Raw genomic sequence first — 10,671 nt, 5'->3', positions numbered from 1 at the left:
CAATGTATTATAAACAGCTTTCTGTGGATATAAAATGTACAATTATATGATTAAAACCAGTCTTTTTAGCCCCAAGATGCTGAGGCACGGGCTAAAAAGACTGGTTTTAATCATATGATAATACATTTTTATATTTGTAGAAAACTGGATATAATACAATGCTAGACATGGTTTTTTGTATGAATGAGAACCAGTTCTAATCCACAAGATCAGTTTGAAATGAATATGAGCAAAAATAAAGTCCAAATCTAAAAGTTTATTAATATTTAATGCTTTTATAAATATCTCAACCAATAATAGCTTTTAAGATTATATTTTAAAAATTATCTTGAAATGATTTTTGTTCTTTTACCATTGTTATATATATTGCTATACTATGGGAAATGCTATGCACATGTTATTGCTTTGCTGCTTTTGATTGAACTTGTCCTGTATGTGTAAATATTCTCTACTGACAAATTTTCCTGCCTTTCATAATAAGACTTGATGCATCTTTTAGCTTGGATGTTTGCTTTTCAGAGCCTATGGGCAAATTTTTTTAAAAGACTTTTTTTACATGCTTTTGTTTTAAATTAAAGCTTTTTTATATAATTTGAGAAAAGTGGAAGATACCACTCTTATTTAATATATTTACTCCTCTGATCAAACCTATGAAAAATTTCAGTATATTTAATTTTCAGTGATTTTTGGAAGATTTTTTTATTCAAATGTATTTCAACAAAGAAAACAATGTAAATGGGAAACTGATCAAACCTATTCACTTCTTGGTATTTTTATACAAAGAATTAAAGATTCAAAATTATTTTTTAAAATTATCAAACTTTAATAGCATTTGCATTTAGATTCCATTGTCTTTTCTTGATGAAAATTAAAAATTTAATTTTGCCCTTTCCTTTGACAGAGATATGAAAATCTCTGGAATCTTGCTGCACATCAACTCCAAACTGCTGAACTACCTAAAATTACATTTGCAAGGCCCATGATAATAGAATCATATCAAGAATAAGGTATAACCAACAAGGGAAATAAATCTAAAATAATATTTGGGGGCAAATGGAGAGGCCCAAAATTGTCTATTAATCATGCGCTTCTGCTATAGCAGCAGAAGGAACCATGCTTAAATCTTTAGTTATGAAGCTCCATTGGGCAAAGATTCAAACTCTTTACCTCCTGACAACGTGTTAAGCCATATTTGTGGGTTGATATAAACATACCTTACTCATTATAGAACCAACATGAATCTTCTTCAAATTGTTACTGAAACATTTAAGAAATTATATGGTTTTTTAATAGGAATCGAAAGGGATTGGCCAATAAATCCCAATGATGATACACAAAATTACCCCTTCTGTAGATTACAATTAGTGGTAGAAACATTTGGACACTCAACTAAATGAATCAAAATTGAAAAGTCTTTAAAGTTGTTGAGCCATGAATAAAAAACATTATTATAAAACTTGGGGACTAGTATTATTAACAGTCCATTGTCCACACCCTCAGTAATTATTATGTACTCACATAAACCCGTCAAGAAATAAACTCCCTCAAACATTAATTGACATTATAGCACATTTAACTGTATGGAAAGGTATAGCTTGGGTAAAAATACTCTGGATGCCCATAGAAAAAGTAGTAGTTTTGGATGTATGAAGTATAATTTGCATCATATAATTAGATATTTTCATTAAAATTCTATATGACAATCAAAATTTTATTGACATTTAATAATGTGGAATCATAGCTTTATTACCCATGAGGAAGGTGGAATTGTAGTGTAATGGGTGACAAGTTTCTGAGAATATTTCTTGCCTTCTCAACATCCAACTCATCACCTGAGATAGAAACCTGAACAAATAACTTTTTATTCTCTTATTCATTCAAATCCAGTGTATTAGAACCGGTTCTCATCCATACATAAAAATTATGTCTATCATCATATTATAATCAGTTTTCTATGAAATATATATATAAATATGTACAATCATAAGATGCCTATGGCATCTCAGGGCTAAAAAAACTGGTTTTAATCTAATAATTGTACATTTTATATCTGCGGAAAGCTGTTTATAATACAATGCGAGAAATGAATATTCTTAATTCAAGCATGTTCGAGTTATCCTATCAAATTCATATTTAGTGTAATGTTTCCTGTAACATTTGGTAGCATTTTAATAATTATCAAAAGAAAGTTAGCATTTTTTATCAAGGCATAATGAATTTTTCATTTAATAACATGATATAGGTGCTTCTCCTGTTACCTTGATCCTTTTTAATAGTGAGTCCTAGGATATTTAGGAATAATGTTATAACCAAAGAATCTTTACAACTAAGTCTAAACAAGTATGTCCATATTGATCATCCTGTATATATCTTAGTAGATTTGGGATATATCTAAACAAAATTTGTTCAGAGTTTTAAATTATGTTAATCATTAAATTATTGATAAAATCTGATGAAAAATGGCCAAAACATACAAAATAAGCACAAAATTTTAAAGAACCACATACATCTTACTACTTTAGCAACCAGACATCAATTTAAATTTTGTCAAAATAATAATAAAATCAAATTAAAATTGCTGAGATAAGCCTGAATAAAGAAAGATTACTTGCAGACATAAACAAACTTTTTGAGACCTATGTTTTATAAATTTATAGGTCCTTGGTACCATATTTATTACAAGTAAGCACTAAAAAGAAGTCAATCAGTGGTAAAAATTTAATTTTTTTAAAAATTATAAAAAGTTTCCTGGTTCGATTTCTCATCCGGGCTTTTACGAATATTGCCATCTGGAAAATGAATGTGACAGTTTGTATCTTCCTTGATTTTCCTGGGCAATATCAACATACAATCTTAGCTCAAACTAGGACAACTAAATTCAATGGTAGTATATAAACCTACATTGTGTGTTACAGGTTGCGTGCCTGCTTGTTGTCAAAAAGGTGTCGGGTTTGAGTTTGGATATCAAAAAGGGTACAGAGTATGTTTCTATGTATAGAATATTTATCAACTATTGTCAGTTTTGTGACCTCTAGGGGCTTTGCGGAGGAGGGAAAAATAACCCCCCCCCCCCACTTTTAATTTTAGTTAAAAAATATTAATTTTTTTGGGAGGGTGGGGGAATTTTCTTTGGAGGGTGTTGGTACCCTCCCCTAAAATAGTTTTAAACTTCCAATGACCTATGAGATGCTATCCTGTACCAAGTCGGTTCAGTGGTTAGCAAGATCCTTTGGTACAAACAGACAGACAGAGTTACAGAATGACAAACAGACAAACATCCTGTTACTTCATTATAAGGATTGAATAGGTAATTATTGTATGTTCCTGATAGTGCTGCCACCTTTACCAATAATATGAGAATGATCCATGTAACTGATCTCTATCTTCAATATTATACGACTAAACAAAAAATCAGGGATCTTAAAGGATAAAACAATGGACAAAAAATTTATGATTATTTCCAATGATGATAAAGAAAATCACTCCTGGATTTAACTTATTGCTTGAAAAGTTTGAACACTTCTAGAGCCAACCAACCCAAAATTTAATAAAAGAACCCAAAGTTTTTGAGCAAACTAAGAAGAAAATGTGGTTTCAAAATTTTGGGTACCAAAATAATTTTATATCCAATGCCCCCTCCCTCCCTGAACAGAGTAGACATGTTTTAGTTAAGAAGCTACTATTGTACTTTGTCTGTCTGTCCATTCTTTAATTCATCTGAAACTATATGGTGAAAATGTTATTTTCTCAGCTGTTTTTCAAGATAGACAGCTGGTATTTTTGTTACTTTACAGATAAGCAGTAATTATGTAATTTACTTGGTCTGTTGGTCTGTCAGACATGGACAAAGCCCAAATTGTGTAAAAATTGTGTCAAAAATGATCCATGTGACGTAATAGAAATGAGGAATTATCCATCTCTTTTTTAGGGGAATTTCTTTCCCACTTCTCTTCTCATCTCCCTCATTTTATTACGTCACGTGGATTATTTTTGACACAATTTTAACACAATTTGGGCTTTGTCTCAGAAATGGTACAAAAATAAAAAATACTTACCCAAAAAAACAATTTAAAGGTTCTGGGATTTTTTTCTTCACCTTAAATCTGTATTTCCATCAATTATTTTTGTGCTTTGCTACTTATGGATGTTGTCATCCATCTGATGAATTAATATGTACACTGAATATTAGGGTGTCTGGCCAATGTTCGATATCCGGCAAATTACCGGACATCTGGCATTAGAAATCAGCCAGATATCCAGTGTCCGGATAGTTTCGATATCTTGTATCCGGTTGAATATTGAAAATGGCCAGATATCCGGCAAATTACCGGATATCCAGCATAAGAAATCAGCCAGATATCCAGTGTCCGGATAATTTCAATATCTTGTATCCGGTCGAATATTGAAAATGGCCAGATATTCGGCAAATTACCGGATATCCGGCCGGATAACCGGATATCCAGCATAAGAAATCATTGAGATATCCAGTGTCCGGATAGTTTCAATATCTTGTATCCGGTTGGATATCGAAAATGACCAGATATCCGGCCTAACCGGATATCCGGTTAAAATATTGTAAATAAATGTATCTAATCTGTAGCATTACAGACTAACAGACGGAAAAAATTAATTATACAATCAATCAAAAAGTGCTAATAATAATTAATATTACATGATTTTACCTGTTGCCTTTGATCTGTAAAACCTGAGATATCATTTCTCTTGCCTGAAACAAAGAGAGCAAAATAGTTATCAAAATATTCACTAGGTTGTGTTGTTTAAAATTAAATATTTAATAACATGTTCAATTTATAAATCTATTTATCTATCTATTGTAAAATGTGTCTGTACCTTGATAACAGAATATTGTTCTCCTCCAATTCTTATGAATGGATCCCTTTTAGTCTTAGCCCCAACTAGTATCAAACATCAAATTTCAAAAAAAAATATTAAAAACTAAAATAAATATTTATAAATGGGGAATTCATGGTTAGAACTTCAAGACAAAGGCCACGTAATCTATATTACATGTATTATTGCATTATAAGGACATCCAAGGTATAATACCATCTGTATAAATACTAAAAATCAGTTAAATATTATATGTTAATTACCTCCTCAAATATTACATACATATATACCCAATTAAAAAAAAACCTATCATTATTTATTTTTAGCATTATGTTTTTTTTACGTTAAACGTTAAAGCCTAGCAAAATAATATTATTTCCAGTATGGCTTTGAAACCGATTAATATCTGGTAGATTAGAATCGGTTCTTAGTCGTACTTAAAGTAATGTCTAGCATCGTTAAATATCCAGTTTTCTAAAAAATAAAAATGTACAATCATAAGATTAAAACCAGTTTATTTTGCCCATCCCTTCAATATCTCTTGGTTAAAAAAAACTGATTTAATCTTATATTTGTACATTCTATATCCGTGGAATGCTGTTTATAATACGATGCGAGAAATAACTATTCCAGTATCGCTTTGAAACCAATTAATATCCATTTGATTACAACCAGTTCTCAGCCATACTTAAAATTATGTCTAGCATCGTTAAATATCCAGTTTTCTACAAATATAGAAATGTACAATAGTAAGATTAATACCAGTTTTTTAATTGTGCCTTCGATAATTCCGGGCTTAAGAAAGCTGTATACAATACGATGCAAGAAATAACTAATATATATTTGATTTCCTTTTAGTTTTGTCGGCCAAATAACTTTTGCTCCAGTTTTTTCTTCAATTTTGATGAAAAATTCCTCAATTGTATCTGAACAAGTGTAATCATAGATTTTATTATTACCTTAACATGAATGAGATATAATGTAATCTGTTCAGTTAGCCTTATTTCTTTCTTTAATCCAGCCCCTAGAATAATGCTATAAGGGGAATGGGCAAGTCGACCCATTACTTTCAATTGTAGAAAACAAAATTATTTTTTCCGGGGGGGGGGGGGCGAGAGTTTAGGGTATTACTTGAAGGTACCCTCCTCTAAAACAATCATAAATCTTCCCAGGACCTATGATGAGCAACATTGTTGAGAATAGGTTAGCAAGATCCTTTAGTACAGACACACACAGATCCTGTTACTTGATTATAAGGAATTAAAAAACAAATCGTCACTTAAGAATGCAAAAAAGTATAATAAAAATGTTACATATTTTACAATTTTATAACTGCTGCATGTTTTAATGAAATAACTAAAAAGTAACCCCCCCCCCCTCTAATTTTCCACAACTGAATGTCTATTTTAACATGGGTATGACACATAACTGAGAGTTGGAATTTTTTGAAAATCTCCATCCTGGCGAGCATCGGATGCCAGCGAACCTGGCAGGGTCATCAAGGTATAAAACAAAACTATTTTTTTAAACAAATCATTTTATGCCCCCCCTCCCTGACGGATCTTGGACAAAGTAGCTTCGGACAAAGTAGCTTCGGACAAAGTAGCTTCAGGACAAAGTAGCTTCAGGACATTTACTTAAGAAAAGTAGCTTCCTAATAAAAATAGTCTCCAATATGGCCGCAGCGCTCGGCCCCCTGGCCTGCCTAGCCGCGGGCGCTCGGCTCCCTAGCCTATAACCTAACCTAACCTAACCTAACCTATGTTAGCCTCAGAGCATGTATTCAAGAAAAATATCATCAACTGATAATACATAGGTGGTTTAGAATTTCGTGGATTTTGCAAAAAGTGGTTGATAGATTTTTACAATTTTTAATTTTGTTTTTACAAGTTTTAATAATGTTTTTACAATTTTTTGGTTAGGTTTAGGTTAGGTTATAGGCTAGGGGGCCGAGCGCCCGCGGCTAGGCAGGCCAGGGGGCCGAGCGCTGCGGCCATGACCTTTATTAACAGTGGAGGCTACTTTCCTTAGGAAGCTACTTTGCCCGGAAGCTACTTTGTCCTGAAGCTACTTTGTCCTGAAGCTACTTTGTCCGAAGCTACTTTGTCCAAGATCCCCCCTGACTGATTAAGGTCCGGAAAGGTCGCTCGACTGTTAATGGTTAATGGGGTCCTAGGACAAACGCAAGAGTCCCAAACGTCAGAGTGGACACTTAACCTAACCTATTTTAGACCATCTTATAGGTTTTTTAAATGCCTCATTGCCTAACCCCTGTGGGGGGCTTATTTGTACATTCATATCTTAACCTAATCTACTCTGTATAGAAATACTTAATAATTACACTTCGACCTTTGTCCACTCCAATGTTTGGGACTCCTGGAATCGTTAAAAGTTTATGCCCCAGCCCCTCCACCTACCACCCCCCCCCCTGGATTAAGGTTAAAGGACTATGACCTTACCTGATCCTAGAAAAACTTTTGGATTCATTATTATTTGTTCCAGCCTCTGTCTATCCACTCTGTATCTCTCCTTAAAAAATTGGGGTATAGTTCCTTTCGTGACTACATCTCTTAAGGGGCATTTCATTGTATTTTCATGGTAGCTATTTCCTATTTCTAGCCCCTACGGGGGGCTCTTATCCTTCGGGGCCAATTGCCTAAACTTAAATAATCTATCAAAAGCTACTGTAAAAATACGATGAAATGCCCCTTAAGCGGCATTGACATGAAAAGGACTAAACCCAAAAATTGTTATTTTCTTGGTGTAGAATATAGGAATTACAGTTTTTTTTGTTGAAAAACCATGAGTAGTATTTAACAATCTTTTGAAAGGCAGAAGGGGTAATTTTGTGTATTATCATTTGGGATGTACATCAATTTATATGCCATCGCCTTATAACTTTATATCCCTGAAATGAAAGAATGTATTTACTAATATCTAAAGACTATATTAGCAACCTAAATCGACAACAAAAATTCCCCTGTCACATTATCCATATATTTTATATCCATTATTCAATAAGAATATTTTCTGATCAACTGAAAATTGATTACTCATTTCTTGCCTAATTTCCGAAGTAGTACAACAGATAACCAAACTAATGCAAAAGCTTTTTTCAGCTACTCCAGTCAGGGAAAAGCGATATAATGTATAAACGATTTATACATTATATATTTAAAATTTTAATCTTTCAAAGAAGTTGTATCAACTTTTTTGCTTTTTATTTAAGATAGCTAGCCGGTCCTTTCAGTAAGTAGTAGATGTAAAATTTTTCATAGAATTCAGATATGCAATCGGTTTTTTTGTAGACCTCTTATTTTTTAAGTAATTTAAGTTTTTTAAAAAAATAATTAAGTCGGTTTTAAGGTACTAAAACGCAACAAAATAAAAGAAGAAAATAGCCAGTATAAACAAAAATAGTAAGATCTTTAATTTGACACCTTACTTTTAAAATTCTGTTGAGTAATTGTTGAAAAAATCTATTTTTTTAACCTCAGTTTAATCAAAACATTAAACCTAAATATTTTCTCATACAGACATAAAAAATATGGGTTCATATATACCATTAGAATGAGAAAAATAATATGAATCCATTGTAAGCAAAATTGAAAAAGTTTAAAAAAATTGTAATAAAAAATAGAAAAAATAAAAAAGTTATTTTAAGAATTGTAACTACTAAACTAGCCAATCACAAATCGCAAAAATTGACGAATCGGGAAGCTTAATCTATAAAATTAACCTATAGAATTGCCAGAAAAAAAGGAGAACGTTCATACAATATATACAATAGATACTACAATAAATATAGTGATATTAAAGAACATGTAAAGAATGAAAAATTATGAACAAATATGCATCAGTCTGTTTATAAACTTCAAAACAATGCCGTTAAAAATACATTATTGTTTCTTGTGTTTAAAAAATATCTGCTACATTGCATTGTCTTTTGTTTAGGTTTGGTTCAGGTTTGGTTCAAGCTAACCCTTTAAAGCCGAAAATTATGATTCTTAAAATAAACTTATTTTTTTATTATAGTTTTATAAAACTTTTTCAATTTTGCTTAGAATAGATTCGTAATATTTTTCTGATTCTAAAGGTATATATGAACCCATGTTTTTTATGTCTGTTTGAGAAAATATTTAGGTCTAAAGTTTTTATTAAACCGAGGTTAAAAAAATAGATTTTTTCAACAATTACTCAACAGAATTTTAAAAGTAAGGTGTCAAATTAAAGATCTTACTATTTTTGTTCATACTGGCCATTTTCTTCTTTTATTTTGTTGCGTTTTAGTACCTTAAAACCGACTTAATTATTTTTTTAAAAAACTTAAATTACTTAAAAAATAAGAGGTCTACAAAAAAACCGATTGCATATCTGAATTCTATGAAAAATTTTACATCTACTACTTACTGAAAGGACCGGCTAGCTATCTTAAATAAAAAGCAAAAAAGTTGATACAACTTCTTTAGATTTTTTTTAAGTTTGAAGCTTTTTTAGCTAGTAGTAAATATTGAGATAGGATGAGGGTGCTATGTGTACACAATCGGAAACTAGAATTCAGCTGACCTATTTTCTGCTCAGTACAATTACCTGATATTGAAATTGTTGGAATTCATACCCCTCCTCATTTGGTTCCTAAAGTTGGATTCATTTTCATTATCTAATAGTTGGGAGGGGGGAGGGGACAATGGACTTTATCATGCTGGTACCCAAAGTTTTATACACAAAATATCTTGCTAAACAAACTTGATTGGTTGGTTCTTACTAAAAGTGACCAAACATTTCAACCATTCATTACAATATAAATAAGGTATTGTCTATTATTTTATCCCATAAGTATGTATAAAAACTTAAAATAGCTAAATAAATTGTTGATTTTTCAAAAGTTGATTTAATTTTTTAATGAATCATAAGGTAAACTTTAAAAATTTTATGACAATTTTGACATGACAGATGTAAATTAATAGAAAACAAGGATAACATAAATAGCAAAGGACAAAAATAAATATGAAAACCATGAATCTGAAGGGATGAGACAATGGACAATAAATTGATAAAAATCTCACATGATGATCAAAAAAGTTATTCCTTATTTAGATTTAAATAATTGATTGAAAAGTTTAGATATTACTAGTTTAGAACCAACCAATCTAAATTCAATAAAAGTATCCAAATTTATTGAGCAAACAAAATAGATTATGTGATTATAAAACTTTGGGTACCAGTGAAATATACATTTCAATGTCCCCAATGTGCTTAAGAATTTTATTACTTCATAAACACTTTATGACTAATTTCTTCATAAACACTTTAAGATTAATTCTGATTTAAAAAAATAGAAAATCAAACTTTACAATATCCAGGTTGTTTTGGATATGTTGCATGTTGTATGATGATGCTTTCTTTACCAAGAAAATGTTTTTAATAGCAAAGCTACTTTATAATTCTTTTTGTCTGTCTGTTTGTCATGGTTAGCTCTTATTGTTAATTTAGGCGTATTACACTTGTACTATTGATTTTAAACTTTGAAATATTAATAAAAAATTTCAGCTGTATAACTGAAATAGCTCATATGGACAGACATACATTTTGCATTATAGAATAGCTTTGCTTCAAAAAAAGATAATGAATATTCTTTCCTGATTTATAAATTCTGGTGGCATTTTAAAGGCAGTGGCTTCTGTTATGTCTGAGAGTTTATAGAAATAATTATTATCAGGTTTCTTTATTAAATTGGATCTTTACTAGGGGCAATTTCTTTTGGCAAAATGGAGGTATATTAATGACCCCTCCAAAAAAATTTTTAGCTTTTTTTCTGAA

General features: G+C 31.0%; 3 long non-coding RNA genes across 3 annotated transcripts; all 3 read right to left on the bottom strand.

Moving 5' to 3' along the window:
• Positions 1–815: 815 nt before the first annotated feature.
• On the bottom strand, positions 816–2,167 carry LOC145306921 (uncharacterized). Its single transcript, XR_013875256.1, has 4 exons — positions 2,156–2,167; positions 1,751–1,845; positions 1,215–1,257; positions 816–956 (listed from the first exon to the last, which is right to left on the bottom strand). It is a non-coding gene; the product is annotated as an uncharacterized LOC145306921 (long non-coding RNA).
• A 1,151-nt stretch (positions 2,168–3,318) lies between these two features.
• LOC145307467 (uncharacterized) lies at positions 3,319–4,918 on the bottom strand. Its single transcript, XR_013875483.1, has 3 exons — positions 4,852–4,918; positions 4,683–4,726; positions 3,319–3,399 (listed from the first exon to the last, which is right to left on the bottom strand). It is a non-coding gene; the product is annotated as an uncharacterized LOC145307467 (long non-coding RNA).
• Positions 4,919–5,702: 784 nt separating this feature from the next.
• LOC145307453 (uncharacterized) lies at positions 5,703–9,488 on the bottom strand. The gene is made up of 3 exons (XR_013875475.1): positions 9,442–9,488; positions 7,311–7,380; positions 5,703–5,777 (listed from the first exon to the last, which is right to left on the bottom strand). It is a non-coding gene; the product is annotated as an uncharacterized LOC145307453 (long non-coding RNA).
• Positions 9,489–10,671: the final 1,183 nt, after the last annotated feature.

The sequence above is a fragment of the Acartia tonsa genome, chromosome 15 (genome assembly GCF_053477335.1).
Source record: "Acartia tonsa isolate MP-2025a chromosome 15, ASM5347733v1, whole genome shotgun sequence".
In the NCBI taxonomy this organism is placed as follows: Eukaryota; Metazoa; Arthropoda; class Copepoda; order Calanoida; family Acartiidae; genus Acartia; species Acartia tonsa.
The sequence above is the reverse complement of the archived record's forward strand: the minus strand, read 5'-3'. Positions and strand labels throughout refer to the sequence as shown.